An 18,194-nucleotide genomic window follows, 5' to 3' on the forward strand; every position below is an offset into this window, starting at 1 on the left:
TTATAAATTTAAATATATTATAGGGTTCAATTTAATGTTTTTAGGTGTAAATTAAAAGTTTTGGGTAAGTTTTATAAACAGTTATAACTGTAAGGATCAAAATGAATATTTTTCAATTTACCAAATCCTAGATATACATATACGTATGTAAGAAATTGTTTGATAATTTTCATATTAATTTATAATAATAATAATAATACAATTTATAAGATTTGTGTAGTGGATTAACAAGTGTTGCATCAATAAACAATTAAAGATACATGTGTCATTTATACAAGTTTAAAAATAAATAAATAAATCATATTGTGATAACAAAAAGGACAAATGTCCTATTGCATGCTTTTATTCATTTATAACACATATGTGGCATAAGTTTCGGAGATCCCTATATTTCTCTACATAATTATTTTGTAACCATTAAAAAAGGAGGTTTTATTTTAAAAAGAAATGTTTTTCTTATTAAACAATTTATATATATATATATAATATGATTTTAAGTGTTTTCATGATGATAAATATTAGCTTGTTTTGAGGTTATGGATATTGGGTATTTAGATGTCGATATATCAAATCGTGAAGAAATACGGTACAAAACAACATTATTGCATTTCAGACGACGTGAACTAGTAGCTGTTAACGGATCACACCGATTAATTTTCGGTAACCTACAACGACATTTCGGTAACTTTATTTTAGACTCAAATTACTTTTTAAATGTTTCAGTTATAATTTTGAGTAAGTTTGATTCCGGTAGTTTCGTCAAATTTTAATAGATTTATGAATAATAATTTAACGTCTATGAATTACAAATAAAATACAAATTTTAGACAATTGTCCTTTAGATTTATCGATGTGAAATTCAGTATTAAGACCTTTAGCCGCATAACGAGTTTAAATGTATAATCGGAATATAAAATTAGCATAAGAGTTAGGGATATAAAATTAGTACGAATAGACTCGTAGCAGTGTCACGAGTCTAACTGAACTTTCGGTCGTAGTTAATGATAGCAGTTAAGTTTACACGTTACAATTCCGATAGTCCGATAAAAGTGTACGAAAGTAGTCTGGTAAAAGTGTTTGATTAAGATTTTAGAGACTTTAAATTGTCGAGTTAAAATACGTTATAAATTAAAAGGATTAACACCGATATTTGTTAAAATTTGAATATAAAAATTGGTACAATAATTTGAATATAAAAGTAGTACAATAATTTGAATATAAAATTAGGACGAATATACACTTAGTAGTTAACGAGTCTAATAGTAATTCGGTTTAGAAGTTTCGGTGATCGAAAGTAGTCCGATAAGAATATTTACTTTTAACGATATTAAATTTTATCGATACAATATTTTGAGCTATTTAATTCTTGGAGTTCGATTAAATTATGAATCGATGATTTTATACGAATTTTTAACAATTTTAGTTATATTAAAAGATTATTTGATTTTAATGATTGTGATTATTTTTGCGAAAATAGTCAATTGATGCCAAATGGTTTTACGGTTATGGAATTAATTGGAAGTCTGACTGTGAAAAGAGATTTGAGCATATTGTGATTTATGATTTTATATATATCCATCTAGAGTAATCCGAACGGGTGGTTTTGATATTTGAAGACCATGTTCAGTGAGGGACATGGTCTGTGTACACAGTGTAAAGACCTAGTCAGGTATTGGCAGCGAAGTGTGGGGTAAGACCAATACGGGATTAGGCAAGGTTAAAGAGACGTCTCGACTATGTGGTTATTGAATTGATATGTGTGGCTATGGATTGATATGTGTGGGGAGAAACTCTAGGATGGATATAAGGATATAAGGTTTGATAAAACGTTTGATTGATTACAAATTGGTTTGATAAAACATTTGATTGGTTACGAGTTGTTTTGATAAAATGCCGATATAAGTTTTATATTGTCGAATCGATAAAGTATTCGCGTATATTAAATAAATAATAAATATATTTTAGACGGTCTGAATAAGCGTCTTTGGTCTATTCCGAAATTAAGTTACGTTATTAGGAAATTAATTAAGTTTTTAACATGTTAAAAATTGATGAGTCGAATTCGTAGATCGGGATAGTAAATATATTATGAATAGTAGTAGCGATAAAATGAAGTCTATTAATTTCATCAGAGTGCAAATAAGTTAAAGAGAACTACCTAAGATAGGTAGAACTACGTGGCTTTGATTCCCGGTTTAAATATTAAAAGATGTTCGGGATACGTAGGAAGCTTGATAGAATTATCGAATCCAAGCCAAATAATTAATAAAACTTTAGGTAGTCTAAATAAATTTTTATCTATTAGAAAATAGATTCGTGTTTCAGACCGATAGGCGTTCGTTATCCTATTTTCCATTCATACCCGATGCCGGTTTGGGTCGGGTGTGACAAAATCATTCCGCCAGGTTTTAATGGGACTCGACTCCAGACTTCGGGAATAATTACATTTATGATGAGTTTTGTTCGCTTGAAAAAATTTAGATTTTCTTAGTTTTTTTTCTTTTATCGTTGTATCACCCTCCTCTCTTTTTTCTATTCATATTATTCGGGTTGATTGTTGGATATTGCTGTTCATGGTGCCAAGTTGGTTGGTGTCAGACCTGACCCTAAACGGCATCGGGTATGAACGGAATATAAGATAACGAACTTCAGACAGCCTGAAACCCGAACCTATATTCTAATATATAAAAATTTATTCGGACTCCCTAAAATTTTATTTATTATTTGGCTTGGACTCGATAATTCTATCGAGCTTCCTACGTATTCCGAACATCTTTTAATCTTTGAAATTGGGAATCAAAGCCACATAGTTCTACCTATTTTGGGTAGTTCTCTCAACTTATTGACACATTGATGAATTCAATAGACTTCACTTTATAGCTATATAATTTTGTTTTATCGTTACTACTATTCACCATATATTTAATATCCTAATGTACGATTTATAGCTATATAATTTCGTTTTATCGCTACTACTATTCGCCATATATTTAATATCCTGATCTACAATTTCAACTCGTCGATTAACCCGTTAAAAGCTTAATTTAATTTCCTAATAGCTTAACTTAATTTCGAAATAGACCAAAACGCTTATTCAGACCATAGTAATTTATTTATTATATATACGCGAATACTTTATCGATTCGACAACATAAAACTTAAACTTAAAAACCTTAAAATCACGTTATCCAATCAAATCAAATCACAGATAAATATCGATATCGTTATATCGGCATTTTATCAAAATAACTCGTAACTAATCAAATGTTTTATCAAACCAATTCGTAATCAATCAAACGTTTTATCAAACCAAATCCGTAATCAAATAAACGCTTTATTAAACCAAATTCGTAATCAATCAAATTCGTAGTCAATCAAATTCGTAATTAATCAAACGTAAATCCTTATGTCATAATCAATTCATATCCGAAAACATAAAACCTTATATCCTTATATTAAAATCAACTCATAATCGAAAACGTAGAACCTTATATCAAAATCAACTCATAATCGAAACATAGAACCTTATATCAAAAACCTCATATCCATTCTAGAGTTTCTCCCTTTATGTATCAATCCACAAACCTCATAAACCATATATAGTCGAGACGTCTCTTTAACCTTGCCTAATCCCGTATTGGTCTTACCCCACACTTCGCTGCCAATACCCGACTAGGTCTTTACACTGTGTACACAGACCACGTTTCTCACTGAACATGGTTTTCAAATATCAAAACCAACCGTCCGGATTACTCTAGATGGATATATAAAACTCATAAGATCATGATGTCCTCAAATCTCTTTCCAAAATCAAATTTCCAAATAATTCCATAACTACAAAACCAAATCATTTGCTTTCAAATTAACTATTTCGCAAACAATCACAATTATTCAAAATAGTTTATAAACAAAATACCAAAATCCTTTAAAATTAAATATTCTTTTAATATAAATAAAATTATTAAAAACTCGTATAAAATAACCGATTCATAATTTAATTCAACTTCAAGAGTTAAATAGCTCAAAATATTATATCGTTTAAAAGTAAATATTTTTATCGAACTAATTCCGGTCACTGAAACAAAAATTCTAAACTGAATAATTAATTTGAACTATGAATACTCTTAGACTCGTTAAACCACGTTAAACTACTAAGAATATATTTGCCCTAATTTTATATTCAAATTATATTTGAACTTTTATATTCAAATTGATATAGACTCTATTAAACAAATATTGGTATTAGTCCTTCTAATTTATAACTTATTTAACTCGACAATTTAAAGTCTCTAAAATGTTAATCAAACACTTTTACTAGACTATTTTCATACACTTTTATCGGACTATCGGAATTGTAATGTGTAAACTAAACTAATAGCGTTAACTACGATCGAAGGTTCAATTAGACTCGTGATATCACACCCGACCCTAAACGGCATCGGATATGAAAGGAAAATAGGATAACACGAACGCCTAATAGTCTGAAACACGAACCTGTTTTCTATTACATAAAAATTTATTTGGACTACCTAAAGTTTATTTAATTATTTGGCTTGGACTTGATAATTCTATCAAGCTTCCTACGTATCCCGAACGTCTTTTAATCTTTTAAATCGGGAATCAAAGCCACGTAGTTCTACCTATTTTAGGTAGTTCTCTTAATTAGGTAGTTCTCTTAACTTATGAACTCATTTTAACTTATTTACACGTTGATTGATTCGCTAATAACTTAATTGTATATTTCACTTTATTACTATATAATTTAATATATATAAATCACTTTATCAAAACGAATCAAATCGAACAACGTTTTATCAAAACGAATCAAATCGAACAACGTTTTATCAAAACGAATCAAATCGAATAAACCGCTTTAACAAACCAACTCATAATCAAATAAATCGCTTACAAACCAACTCGTAATCAAACAAACGTAAAACATTATAATTCAAATCATCAAACATTATCAAAACGTAATACTTGTGTGTCCATCCTCGAATTCCACCCGTGTAGCTTATCATGACATCAATCATATCAATAATCGAGATATCTCATTCATATCTCGCCTTGCCTAACGTTAGGACTACCAGCCGTGCACTTTGGCCATACCGCCCTTAGGTATGGTCTTACAACTACTAACCCTACCCCGGGCAATCCTAGATGGACAAAACATTTTATTTATCTTTCAAACTATCACAACTCATGAAAATCATCCAAAATAATAACAACCGCAATAACTTTCTCAATCCAAAAACAATTCGTATAAGATCATCAAATCCATTTTCTCGACCAAAAATCCAAAATACCACGATAATAAATAATTATTCTTCACATAATCAAAATCAAAAGTATAAATATTTTAAACAATATATCTTAAACGATTTAATAAAATATATTCAAAACCACGTAAATCATTTAAAACCGAAACTTATTTTTATCTGTCATTGAAATAGTTACGTATAACATTAATTTAGACCGAAAACACCGTTAGGCTCGTTATATTCTCATAAGTTTATTTGAACTAGTTTTAAATTCAATTTCTTATACTAATTTTATATTCGACTTTATACCGACTCTACTGGATAAATATCAGTATTAGTCCTTCTATTTTCAAGGTATTTTAATTCGATAAATTAATGTCACTTAATCATTATATAAAATTAAATTTTAAATCAAACGTTTCTATTAGACTATTTATGTTCGTATCGAAATTAAACGTACTTAAAATCATACCTATAATATTTTAACAACAATTTAAGTATAAAATTTTGTTACCGAAATGTCGTTTCTCGTCACCAAGATGTTACGAACATCGAAATATCGATGGTATGGTCGCCGAGATACCACAGCCGAGATACCACTGGCATCGAAATGTCGCCAAGATGTCACCACTGTTGAAGTTGCATATATTTTTTATATATGCAAAACTAGTTTCCTTCATTTCTTTATAGAACTCATTTCTCTCCCTCTCTTGTTTTTATAGTGTAAAACGTTTTCTTAATTATAAGTTTGCCCAAATTCCCTTTTTTTTTTTTTTTTTTGTAAGTATCCCTCCCATTTTATTTCCTTTTTTTTATGGTCTTTTTTATTTACTATCTTCTCCACATGTAATAGACAAATAGAACTTTATATAGATTATTATAAGGACACGTAATAGGACAAGTGTCCTAATGCATGTTGCCTTTAAATAAAATTACATGAATGATTTGTTCTCCATTTAGTCCAACACATATATATACATCTATACTTAATTATTTAAATGATACTATCTCCGTTTCATATTACATGACTTTCTAGAGATATTTTTTTTGTTTCATATTACATGACACTTTGTATGATCAGCACACGTTAAGTCATCTTTTTTTCTGCTATAAAGCGCGGTTTTACGAAAATTAATTAGAATAATAGACTTATTATAAAATAAATAAATATTAGAATCAATAAATAAGGGGCAACAATGTCTTTTTTACAATATCCTTAATTTCTATACAATTCTCTAAAAAGTCATGTAATATGAAACGGAGGGAGTATAATTTAATTTGTGTTCCAACAAGTGTCTTACTAATATTTTACTAACATGCCACGAATTTTTCTTATTTCTATATATTTTTTTAAAATAAAATAAAATGATATTTAATTGTAACATACAAGGGAGAGTACTAGTGTATAGGAAATATTGATTTTGGTCTTCTAGTTTATTTTTTCCTTATAAAATTTACCCAAACCGTTTAATTTACACTTAAAAATATTAAACTAAACCTAATAATATATTTATACTACCCAATTAATTAATACTCTATATATTATAATCTATACGGGATATAAAGATTGACACTTTTGGACACGGTTGTGACAATTCCACCTTAAAGAATTTCGTCCCCGAAATTCATATCGATATTTTTACTTAGTACCATTAATCGTTACAATTTGTTTTTAATTACGATTTTTTTTAACTCACTATCAAACTATATAACCCTCAGAATTTCTATCCTCAAATATTCATATTTCTAAATCACAATACATTCTAGGTCCGAAGAATTTAACCTAGAGCTCTGATACCAAAATGTCACACCCGACCCAAAACGGCATCGGGTATGAACGGAAAATAGGGCAATGAACTTCTAACAGTCTCAAACCCAAACGTATTTCCTTCATAAATAAAACTTTAGATAGTTCCAATAAATTTTTAACTATGAAGGAAATACGTTTGGGTTTGAGACTGTTAGAAGTTCATTGCCCTATTTTCCGTTCATATGCGATGTCGTTTTGGGTCAGGTGTGACACGTGACACTACTACGAGTCTATCCGTAGTAATTTTATATTCCAAACTGTTGTGCTAATTTTATATTCTGATTAAACTCGTTATGCAGCTAAAATGTCTTAATACCGAATTTCACATCAATAAATCTAAAGGACAATTGTCTAAATTTCATATTTTTATTAGTAACTTATAGGCTTGATAAATTACTAATTTTAACCTTGTTAAAATTCAAAACTACCGGAACTAAACTTACACAAAACCATACCTAAAACATTTTTGACAATAATTGGAATCTAGAATACAGTTATCGAATGTCGTCATCGATCACCGAAAATACAGTTACCGAATATCGTCATCAATCGCCGAAAATTCGTCACTGAAATGTTGTCGATATATGACATCGAACCGTTGAACCGTACACTTTCAAATATAATAATGGAACAAGTAGCTTTTATTTTCATTTTTTATTTGTTATCACATCCTCCCTCTTCTTTTTATTTATCCCTCACAAACCAACTCTCTTTCAAATTTGATTCATCTCTGTCTTCTCATTTTTCTTTTCTTTTCTCTTCTCTCTCCCCAACAATCTCTTTTAACGTATCCCCTTGTAATCATTCCCCTTTTTTGTTTTTCATCTACACAAGTTTCACAACATATGTTTATATATATATATATGAATGAGATCCAGTGTGACAATAGGTTAGGGTGTGACAAAGAGCTTATTGTATGACATAACAAAACTACGTAGTTTTTATGATAATTAAAAAGGGCAAAGTGTCAAATTTATAAATAAAATGAAAGAGAGGATAGAGAAAATTGTTTTATTTCTTTTTTTTAAAATATATTTTCCCGACATCTCTAACATCATTTTCCGAAATTTTTTATACTATTAGACTCGTCTAAATTAGGCGGTCATTTTAAGATCCCTGAAACTCAAGTAAAAAAAATTTTGGTGAACGGAATCCGGGTGGACGTTTTCCGGCGAGAAACAAAGTGCCCAGAAATTTCTCAAAACAATCCAAAAAATGTAAAACATTATTCTAAGAAACTTTAATTCTTGAGTCGAAGTTTGATTTCTTACGGTTTAGTCTCAATAAAACTTTTTCCTTAATTTTATTAATTTTACATGCTTCAATAATTTGTTGGGTCAAAACTGTAAGGAATCTCGCTTTGAGCCAAGAATTAAAGTTTCTTAAAATGATGTTTTAAATGTTTTGGAATTTTTTGATAATTTTATGGATACGTTTTTTTGTCCTACTTACATTGTTCCAAATCAGTGTACCATTTGTTCCAACATAATACTTATATTGTTCCAACAGAAAATTGTTTTATTTCTTTAAAGTACATTTTTCCGATATTTCTAACCTCGTTTTTCAAAAAATTTTATACTATTAGACTCGTCTAAATTAGACGGTCATTTTAAGATCCCTGAAGTTCAAGTAAAAAAAATTCCGGTGAACGGAATCCGGGTGGGCGTTTTCTAGCGAGAATTAAAGTGCCCATAAAATTCTCAAAAAATTCAAAAAAATGTAAAACATTATTCTAAGAAATTTTAATTCTTGGGTCGAAGCGGGATTTCTTACGGTTTAGTCCCAATAAAACTTTTTCCTTAATTTTATTAATTTTACATGCTTCAATAATTTGTTGGGTCAAAACTGTAAGGAATCTCGCTTTGAGCCAAGAATTAAAGTTTCTTAAAATGATGTTTTAAATGTTTTGGAATTTTTTGATAATTTTTTGGACACATTTTTTGTCCTACTTATATTGTTCCAAATCAGTGTACCATTTGTTCCAACATAATACTTATATTGTTCCAACAGAAAAATGTTTTATTTCTTTTCTTTAAAATATATTTTCCCGACATTTCTAACCTCGTTTTTCGCAAAATTTTATACTATTAAACTCGTCTAAATTAGACGGTCATTTTAAAGATCCCTGAAGCTCAAGTAAAAAAAATTCCGGTGAACAGAATCCGGGAGGGCGTTTTCTGGTGAAAAACAAAGTGCCCAGAAAATTCTCAAAAAATTTCAGAAAATGTAAAACATTATTCTAAGAAACTTTAATTCTTGGGCTGAAGCTAGATTTCTTACGGTTTTGACCCAATAAATTGTTGAAGGATGTAAAATAGATAAAATTAAGGAAAAAGTTTTATTGGGACTAGACCGTAAGAAATCCTACTTCGACTCAAGAATTAAAGTTTCTCCAAATAATGTTTTACATTTTTTGGAATTGTTTGAGAATTTTTTGGGTACTTTCGGATTTTTTATCGGAAAACGTCTATCTAACCGTCAGATTCCGTTGATTTGGGACTAAACTGTAAGGAATCTTATTTTGAGTAAAGAATTAAAGTTTCTCATAATAATGTTTTACATTTTCTGGAATTTTTTGAGAATTTTCTGGATATTTTTTTCTCACAGAAAAACAGATCGCCGGATTCCATTCACCGAAATTTTTTTTACCCGAGCTTCTGGGATCTTAAAATGACCGTCTAATTAAGACGAGTCCAACAGTATAAAATTTTTTGAAAAAGAAGATTGAAAAAGTTGAAAAAATGCATTTTAAAGAAAAGAAATAAAACAATTTTTTATTTTCTTTTATATATAAATTTGTTTAATTATAAAATTGGTCCTTATCACATAATAAAACTTGTCATACCATAAGAGATGTGTCACACCTGATCTCTCCTATATATATATATATATTAGAGAATTATCAAAATATTTTTAATTTTATAATATTATGCCACTTGCCACATTTATATAATTAAGAAATTAACACATGTAATCTAGATTGATGAAAGATTGACATGTAGCACAAATGCGTCCACTACATGTTTGATATAAATTTATTTATTTTTTTATTATATTTTTTTATCATAATATTACATAATAATAAGGTCATGAATTTTATTTGAGTTTTATGTGAGTTGGAATAAATCATAACTCATTCCACTCAATTCTATTATTATAATTTAACCCCTTTATTTATAATTTTTGATTAAATTTACCCAAATTTTTTTAATTTACACTTAAAAATATTAAATTAAACCCAATAATAAAATTAACATCATACTTTTATTTCCTATTCAACCATATTAATTGCAACAAAATGTATTCCAGTATTAATTAGAAAATTCATAATGACTTTAATATTGTATTAAATTAGGATTTAATCTCCAACAGACACAATTGAATACCTACATTAAGTAGAACACCGTTATCAAAATAAATTTTCTGTCACTAAATTAATATATGGTTTAAACACAACACAATTGCTATTTTCTTCATTAAAAACAATATCCAATGTGTAATGAGGGATTAACATAATAAAAAAAATGTACAACAAACCATTATTGTAAAATCCATATCCCCAAATTTCAGGTGATAGTTTTTTGCACTTTAATGAGTATATGTTGGACCAAAGGATAAGTGCAACTAAATGAGAATATAAACCTTTCACTTCAATAAAATTAAAATTTAAATCTATAATTATCTCCCAAATACTTTGAGAAATTAATTCTTTTTCTCACTAAAATAATAATCACAGAACATTGTCACTAATGTAGAACAAAATTACAAGTCTAACATTATCGTTAAAATAATGTTGAATTAATATTGACACTAATATTCATTATTTCTCGTATTTCGTATTAATTATCAAGTTCGAATAAACTTTACAAGTTTATATATGTTATGTTGTCTCTAATTACGACGACATTGCATGGATACATATTGTAGTTACAATTGCATACGACATAAGTCGTTTGTAATTATTGTCCTCGGTAAGTTGTCGGTAAGTCGTCTTTATTTTATGGTTATCTTTATTTATAGGGTTGGTTGAACTATTTTGTAGGTAAGGTGTTTGTATGTTGTTGGTAATAACAACGACAAATGTGTTGTCTGTAAAATGTCGTAGATAAACTGTTATTTTCTTGTAGTGAATATAGAACAAAATTACAAGTCTAACATTATTGTTAAAATAATGTTGAATTAATATTGACACTAATATTCATTATTTCTCGTATTTCGTATTAATTATCAAGTTCGAAGAAAATTTACAAGTTTATATATGTTTTTTTTTTTGTATTTTATAGAAATATTTGAAATTAAACAATCAATGGCATTCTGATATGATTATAACATTATTCTTTTTCTCTAAAACATTATTCTTTTTGTAATTAGTTTGATGTAATAGAAGATGACATAGTTTCATTTCTTACAAAAATGATCATTTTATATGTTAGTTTTCAAACTTATATTCTTGTTCTCAATGTCCAATGTTCTCAATCTTTTCTTTGAAACACCAATATTCTCGATTCTAATTTTCTCCTTTTATAGATATTATTTTTTATACGTAGAATAATTTTGAAAATGACAAAACTTCGTTATTAATACAACATTGGCATGTGATTTACTAGAAGAACAAAATAAATGTAAAAGACAAAGAATGGTATATCAAGTTCACGTGTGTGATATGTGCATGTGTGTGATAGGTCTAAATTTACAAGTTCAAGTGTGATGTAAGTCAAAATATAAGTGAAAAATGCAAAAAATCAACACACTACAAGCTCAAGTGAGTATTTATATATTAAGTCGTCTCTTTTCATGTCCTTATTTTTTTCGAAGTGTTTCTGGCCTTACAAATACAAAAATAACTATATGTTGGAAATAAAGTTTAGTGGAACTAAATGATAGCAAACACTGCGTACCTCAGCAAAATAAAAATTTGAATCTACAATTCGTTACGAAATACTTCGAGAACGTTATTCTTTTTCTTGCCAAATAAAAATAGAGAACATTAACCTTGATGAAGAATAAACTTACATGCTTAACACTATTGTTGAAAATAGTATTGAAATTATATTGACATCAATATTAATTATTTCTCTTATTGCATATTAACTATAAAGTATTACCAAAATTTGGAATAGTTTCACCATATTACACCTCTGAGTTTAATGAGGTTTCACTAAAATACTGTGGTTTTCCAAATCTTCCTTGGGCTCTCTTCCTTCGAAAATCGGTTATGCCTCCTTCTCGCTCAATGATTTATTGGCATGTTTTCCTTGCGTATCTCCGCATTATAGACATGCTTTGTAAGCGTGGTTACAATTTGGCTTTTCCCTGCATTCTTTGTTTAATGGAGACTGAAACTCTTAATCATGTTTTAGTTAGTTGTGATTTTGCTGGTGTTCTACAGAAAGTTGTTATGAATATGTTTGGTTCCAGAGTTTTCATCCGTGGAAGCCTTATAGACCTTATTGGTTTATGCTCGTCCTTATAGAGCTCACTAGGTTATTATTATTTTTTGGCAGCCTCCCTCGGTTGGTTGGATGAAAGATAACATCGATGGCTGGACTATTAACTCATCGAGTGTTGCTGGTGTAGATATTGTATATTTTCCGAACTTCTCGTGGTTACCCTCAGGGGATTCTCTTTTTTCATATTGACTCCTCCTCCGCTTTATTGGAGTAGCTCAAAACAGTAATTCATGTTATTAATTTAGCTTGGGTCAAAGGATTCCACATTCTCTAGATCGATATGACTCGATGTATGTCGTCAACCTTCTCAAGTGTCATGTTAAAATTATTTCTGGTGAGGTTCGACCAAGCTGGATTAGCTGTCTTAATCATTTGGCTTCGATGCACACGGTAATTTCTTGTATTTTTTATGACGGCAATCGCATGCCTGATAGCCTAACAAAGAACAAGTTCAATCATTCCGTCAGGTTTTAATGGGACTCGACTCCAGACTTCGGGAATAATTACATCTATGATGAGTTTTGTTCGCTTGAAAATTTTTAGATTTTCTTAGTTTTTTTTTCTTTTATCGTTGTATCACTCTCCTCTCTTTTTTCTATTCATATTATTCGGGTTGGTTGTTGGAGTTTGATGTTCGGGGTGCTAAGTTGGTTGGGATGTCTGATGCTAACTCTTTCCCACCTTTTAGTAAAAGAAATATACCATATTTATAGATATTGTTTTGTACGTCATACATGCATTTGAACTTGAAACGTTGCAATTCCAATTTGTTTATTGCATCGTTTTTTGTATCCTTATAAATGTTGCTTTTTGAAAATTTCATTATCATTCCCAATGTCTAATCTTTTAAATTTCAAAATTTTCATATATATTACCTTTTATTCATATCATAATATGAATCTGACTATTACAAATAATAGAATTAATTAATTGTATAACTTCTGTCACTTCAAATTTTTTAATTAAGTAATTACAGTTTTATATGATATCATATTAACATTTTTATATCATTATAATAAAACTTTTAAAGTTTGGAATAACTGTAACTAAAAAAAAAAATCATGAAAAGTATCTACACATGTGAGCCTAGTAAATCGTCTAAACATAATGGAAGAAGTGTGCAATACTTCTTATGCCGATTTAAATAAAAACTAACAAAATTTTAGGTGTACCTAATAGCATAAAATAACTATGAAATTCAGATTGAAGTCACACATTAAGCGTAATAATATAGTAAAAATAAAACAAGGAAAGAGTGTGAGAATCGAATTTACATAGAAATAAAAGTAGAGTTTTATTTATTTTTGTGATAATTATTAGATATACAAAAGATGTGTCACGTCCGTGACTAAATTTCTAGAATTTATATTTTGATATTAGTATATATGATCATTATTAGGTGTGTGATTTTTATTTGGTGCTATAGGATAAGTTTGGAGTTAATTCGATGGTTTTAAGTGTAAATTAAACATTTAAGATAATTTTTGAAAGATTATATAAAGATAGAGGATCAAACTGGATATTCACCAGATTTTATATATATAAATGGATATCTGGCGAAGACGCAAGAATTATCCATGTTTTTTGTTTTTTTTTATATTCATTTTCTGATTCATCAATTTTCTCTGAACCGTTTCTTCAGCGTTTCTTTGATTTACGGATATTCGACCGTTCGAATCACTCGAAATTAGAAACATAGCATCCTTATATATAGATCTAAGTCCTAGTCGAAGAGTTTTTGAGTTTCGACAATGTTTGGAGGGAAATGGCTTAGACAGAGTTTAGAGGCGAATTGAACGGGTTTGTGGTTTTCAATTAATAGCCAAGGTAAGTAACTATCAACTATATTTTGAGTTTGATAAATATATAAATATATATATATAATCAAAGGATTTACAGAAATTGATATTTCAGGGTTTATACGGGTATTTTGTAAACTTGGGGTTTTCCACGATTTTGCTTTTTATTGTGATATTACGGTTCAAATGAAGCTAATGATTATGCTTCTATGTGAATTTCGGATTTTACTTGATTATGTTGATTTAAGGCTTGATTTGATTGATTTACAGATATACGTATATGTTTTTGGTTTCAATATGTATCTATATTGAACAAAATGAAGTTGATGATTTCTTACGAATTGTTTTGGATTGAGAAATCTATTACGGTTATTATTTTGGGTTGAAGTCCAAATATGATTTTTATGATACAAAATGGCTAATTGTAGCCAAATGATTTTTGGTTATGAAATAGTTTGGAATTTGATTGTGAAAGGATATTTGGGCACGTTATGATTTTATGATTTTATGATTTTATATCCATCGAGAGCTATCCGGATCGGTGGTTCCATATTTGAAGACCATGTTCAGTGAGGGACATGGCCTGTGTACACAGTTTGAAAGACCTATTGGGTATGGCAAAGAAGTGTCGGGTAAGACCATATGGGATAGGCAATGTTAAGAGACGTCTCGATTATATATGTGGTTATGGATTGATACTTAAGGGGAGAAACTCGAGGATGGATACAATGTTTTAAGTTCATTTGGATTATGTTTTACGTTATGATTGATTTTGATATAAGGATATCACGTTTGATTGATTACGATTTGGTTTGATAAAACGCTTATTTGATTATAATATTTTATAAGGTTTTGAACTCAAGAATCGATACAAGATTATATATTTTTGGTTTTTGGTTTAACACCTTGATCCTATTATGAACTTTAGTTTTTGAGTATATTTTATAACGTTTTGATTAAATCCCTTTCTAAAGGTATATATGTAGTTATGTTAAGAAAAACTGATTTTTATAGCTGATAGTTTCTTACTGAGATTTTTGTCTCACGTTTTTAAATGTTTTAATGTTTTTAGGTGAGAAAGTACAAGATAGAGAGAAGGTTACCGACCAATTAGTCGAGAATCAGAAGTTGTTGCTTATTATTAGAATTATGGTTAGAACTTTGGTATTTCAATTGTAATAAAATATGATATTATGATATTGGGATAAATTGGAGACTCCTAAGTGTTGATTACAATCTTTCGATTTCACGCTCGATGCCGATTGAGGTCGTCTAAGGTCGGGTGTGACAAGATGTTCTTTAGCAATAACAATGACATCGAGGTTTCTGATTCTTGGGTTTCTTGCAAAAACCGCCACCTCTATTACAACCTGGGCAATGGTCAATGCATTTTTGATCTTGTCTTGGTGTGCATCCTACTTCTTCATGATCATTGCAGCATAAAGATTTATCAATTGATATTCCACGTCCCATTATCTTACTACTATTTCCGCACACCACCATCATTGCTATCAATACTACTATGCATAATCCCTTCATCATTTTCATTCTCTATCGTAAACAACAAAAATATGAATATGTGATTTTTCTCTGATTCCTCCGTATTATTTATATTCGAATTTAGCTTCATCGATGCCTTATTTTATTAGTATAAAATTAACATCATACTTTTATTTCCTATTCAACCATATTAATTGCAATAAAATGTATTCTAACATTAATTAGACAATTCATAATGACTTTAATATTGCATTAAATTAGGATTTAATCTCCAACAGACACAATTGAATACCTACATTAAGTAGAACACCGTTTGCAAAATAAATTTTCTGTTACGAAATTAATATCTGGTTTAAACACAACACAATTACTATTTTCTTCATTAAAAAAATATCCAATTTGTGATGAGGGATTAACATAACAAAAAAAATGTACAACAAAGCATTATTGTAAAATCCATGTCCCCAAATTTTAGGTGATAGTTTTTTTCACTTTAATGGGTATATGCTGGAACAAAGGATAGGTGCAACTAAATGACAATATAAACCTTTCACTTCAATAAAACCAAAATTTAAATCTATAATTATCTCTCAAATACTTTGAGAACATTAATTCTTTTTCTCACCAAAATAATAATCAGAGAACATTGAAACTGATGTAGAACAAAATTACAAGTCCTACATTATTGTTAAAATAATGTTGAATTAATATTGACACTAAAATTCATTATTTCTCGTATTTCGTATTAATTATCATGTTCGAAGAAAATTTAAAGTTTATGTTTTCCTTTTGTATTTTATAGAAATATTTGAAATTAAACAATCAATGACATTTCGATATGATTATAACATTATTCTTTTTCTCTAAAAAAAAATAACATTATTCTTTTTGTAATTAGTTTGATGTAATAGAAGATGACGTAGTTTCATTTCTTTCGAAAATTATCATTTTATATGTTAGTTTGCAAACTTATATTCTTGTTCTCAATGTCCAATGTTCACAATCTTTTCTTTCAAAGACCAATATTCTCAATCTTAATTTTCTCTTTTTATAGGTATTATTTTTTATACGTAGCATAATTTTGATATTACTATTACAAATAGTATAATGAATTATTCTTATAACTTTTGATCAAATTTAAATTTTAAAATAAGTAATTAGGGTTTGATATCATGTAATTTATTATATATATAATCTCTTAATTAGAATAAATGATGAATACAGGGCTTCTGAACATGGCCAGAGAAACAGATTGGCCCCTCTAACTTTAAGAGTCTCTCGCCAACCCTCCGAACTTGCTTAAAATGATATATTGACCACCTAAATTTTCTTTAATTGTCATATTGACATTTTGAAGTGGTTGACATGATCAATTGCCCCCAGAACTTCTGTAAAATTGATATACATTTTACCTTGTCTAAACCTCTCCTTGTTCTTCCACGTGGACTAGGTGGTTTGATGAAACGTTTTGAGCTAATTCATGGGGTTAATGAGACACTCATAAAGTTCATTTGACCACTAGATTTTTATGGCTATGTTTAGGGGGCCTAATGTATCAAGCCTAGAATAAAAGTTAAAGTTTTGTATAGTTGTAATTAGAAAGTTTTGTTTATTTATGAAAACAATTTACATAAATGTGATCCTAGCTACTAGATGCATTGAATTGAATGGAACAAGTATGAATTTCTTCCTACGCCGATTTAAAACTAACAAAACATGTGTAATGTAGGAAAAAAGAATTATAGAACTCTGATTGAGCTCACACAATAATAGCAATAATATACCTTAAATTAAACCAAAGAGGGTATAATAAAAGTGTTTCTACATTTTTTTGGAAAGAAAGGAAATTTTGCAAGAGTGCTAAAGAATTTTATATCAAAATCTCAAAACGTTTTTGCTAAATTTACATATTTATTGACAAGTAAATGATTCATGTAAAAATGAAAGTTTGCTCAAAAATTATAGTGCGGGGTTGGGTTCCGATAAATGACTATGAATGTCGAAATGATGAAAAGACAAAACTTCGTAATTAATACAACATTGGCATGTGATTTACTAGAAGAAGAAAATAAATGTAAAATACAGAGAATGGTATATCAAGTTCAAGTGTACGACATGTGCATGTGTGTAATAGGTCTAAATTTACAAGTTCAAGTGTGATGTAAGTCAAAATATAAGTGAAAAATGCAAAAAATCAACACATTACAAGCTCAAGTGTGTATTTATATACTAAGTCGTCTCTTTTCATGTCCCTATTTTTTGTGAAGTGTTTCTGGCCTTATAAATACAAAAATGACTAGATGTTGGAACTAAAGTTTAGTGGAACTAATTGATAACAAACACTGCGTACCTCAACAAAAGAAAAATTTGAATC

Source organism: Euphorbia lathyris, chromosome 3 (assembly GCF_963576675.1).
Source record: "Euphorbia lathyris chromosome 3, ddEupLath1.1, whole genome shotgun sequence".
In the NCBI taxonomy this organism is placed as follows: domain Eukaryota; kingdom Viridiplantae; phylum Streptophyta; class Magnoliopsida; order Malpighiales; family Euphorbiaceae; genus Euphorbia; species Euphorbia lathyris.